The following is a 2,500-nucleotide window of genomic DNA, read 5'->3' as shown; positions in this document are numbered from 1 at the left end:
TTAACCTAACCTACGTTGCGCCTTAACCTAACCTACGTTGCGCCTTAACCTAACCTACGTTGCGCCTTAACCTAACCTACGTTGCGCCCTAACCTAACCTACGTTGGGCCCTAACCTAACCTACGTTGGGCCCTAACCTAACCTACGTTGGGCCCTAACCTAACCTACGTTGGGCCCTAACCTAACCTACGTTGGGCCCTAACCTAACCTACGTTGGGCCCTAACCTAACCTACGTTGGGCCCTAACCTAACCTACGTTGGGCCCTAACCTAACCTACGTTGGGCCCTAACCTAACCTACGTTGGGCCCTAACCTAACCTACGTTGGGCCCTAACCTAACCTACGTTGGGCCCTAACCTAACCTACGTTGGGCCCTAACCTAACCTACGTTGGGCCCTAACCTAACCTACGTTGGGCCCTAACCTAACCTACGTTGGGCCCTAACCTAACCTACGTTGGGCCCTAACCTAACCTACGTTGGGCCCTAACCTAACCTACGTTGGGCCCTAACCTAACCTACGTTGGGCCCTAACCTAACCTACGTTGGGCCCTAACCTAACCTACGTTGGGCCCTAACCTAACCTACGTTGGGCCCTAACCTAACCTACGTTGGGCCCTAACCTAACCTACGTTGGGCCCTAACCTAACCTACGTTGCGCCCTAACCTAACGCACGTTGCGCCCTAACCTAACGCACGTTGCGCCCTAACCTAACCTGTAATTGTTATATGAATTGAAACATTCATGTAGCGTTGCCTAATCGCAACCCTCTCAACATAGGTCAGTGCTCGCACTCTCTGGTGTCCTGCGTATTGATTCATGTTACGGTGCGTACCCTCACAACATCTAGCGAGTGGTGCGTACGTTCCACATGGTCCCGCTATCCACTGTAATGTGTACTGCTGTAAGACTTATATCGCTCCCCTGTCGCCTCTAGTTCGTCAGGCGGGAGTTTGCGTGTTCAATGAGCTTCGCAGCTGTGCAATGGCATTCGCATACGTACGCGGGCCACCTTCCACGTGTTCTCTCGTGCATACGTCGCAGCATGTATGTGGGCTGATGTGGCGTGTCGTGACGCATATCATCCAGGCATGCAAGACCCACTGAATTTGCAAATGTAGATGGACGTCTACGTTTGCTGCCCAAGTTACGCAAATGAACTGGAAATCCGTTGTTGCGCGGTTGTATACGCTGGAGGTGAATCATTGATTGCGACAATCGGTACAGGTATTAACTGGTTGCTTCAGCGACACCCGTCATACCCACGAACGTGAGTGGGCATGTGGGTATGAAGCGATACGCGGCGGTGGCTGGGTGGGACCGTCCCCGGCCGGTGAGGGGGGAGCGCCCGGCGTGCTGGCCGCGCGCTGCGTGGGCGCACGCGCTACAGCCGGCTGGTGGGGGCGCCCAGTGGCAGGCGCGCCGGCCGACGGACGCGGCAGGCGGCGCAGCTGCGCGCCGGCGCACCCAACGCGCGGCGCCGTGCGGCCAAAGTGGGTCCTCGCGGGCCCGGTGCGAAGCGCGGTGGACATCTGCAGTGTGCTGGTCCGATTGAGGACTGTGTGCGTTGAGGATGCGCCGCCGCCCGGCACTCGGCGCCGCGACGCCGTCTGCTGCTCGGTCGCCCCCGCGGTTCTCGCAGGTGGTTTGTATCGCAGCTGTGCGGATGTGTTGGCGCGTGCGCTGTGCTGGGAGAGTTCGCTTTGGCACCCAAGTGGGGCTCTGCCCCTCTGTGGCGCTGGCGTTGGAGCTGCCCGGCCACTGTTTGTGGCCGCGTGTTGTCTCCCGCCGGCAACACCACGACAGCACGCTCCCGGGCCTCTGTCGGCAGCGGCAAGCTCAGTTGGGAGCACGGGTGGTCGCACTGAAAGCGTCTACTCGCCTATCTCCGGGCGATTGCGCCTCTCTCGAACCCGACCAAGTACTTAGGACGGCGCTGCGCGCCGCCGGGACCTGAGAGGGTTTCGAGGTGTATCGTGCAGGGGAGCCCAGCCTCCTCCTGTTTGCGGAATAATTGAGCGGACGCTTGCGTGTTCGCGCGGGCCTCCGGGACACACTCCCGGGCGGCCGGCTGCTCAGCTCTAGTTGACGCAGCTCCCTGGTTGATCCTGCCAGTAGTCATATGCTTGTCTCAAAGATTAAGCCATGCATGTCTCAGTACAAGCCGCATTAAGGTGAAACCGCGAATGGCTCATTAAATCAGTTATGGTTCCTTAGATCGTACCCACGTTACTTGGATAACTGTGGTAATTCTAGAGCTAATACATGCAAACAGAGTCCCGACCAGAGATGGAAGGGACGCTTTTATTAGATCAAAACCAATCGGTCGGCTCGTCCGGTCCGTTTGCCTTGGTGACTCTGAATAACTTTGGGCTGATCGCACGGTCCTCGTACCGGCGACGCATCTTTCAAATGTCTGCCTTATCAACTGTCGATGGTAGGTTCTGCGCCTACCATGGTTGTAACGGGTAACGGGGAATCAGGGTTCGATTCCGGAGAGG

The 2,500-nt window shown here is 57.7% G+C and overlaps 1 non-coding gene across 1 annotated transcript in view; it reads left to right on the top strand.

Annotated features, from left to right (window-relative positions):
* The first annotated feature begins 2,094 nt into the window (after positions 1–2,094).
* Positions 2,095–2,500, top strand: part of LOC126197132 (small subunit ribosomal RNA) — a 1,909-nt gene continuing 1,503 nt past the window's right edge. The window contains exon 1 of the ribosomal RNA XR_007539529.1: positions 2,095–2,500. This exon is cut by the window's right edge and continues 1,503 nt beyond it. This is a non-coding gene — a ribosomal RNA (small subunit ribosomal RNA).

The sequence above is a fragment of the Schistocerca nitens genome, chromosome 7 (assembly GCF_023898315.1).
Source record: "Schistocerca nitens isolate TAMUIC-IGC-003100 chromosome 7, iqSchNite1.1, whole genome shotgun sequence".
Lineage (NCBI taxonomy): Eukaryota > Metazoa > Arthropoda > Insecta > Orthoptera > Acrididae > Schistocerca > Schistocerca nitens.
The sequence above is the reverse complement of the archived record's forward strand: the minus strand, read 5'-3'. Positions and strand labels throughout refer to the sequence as shown.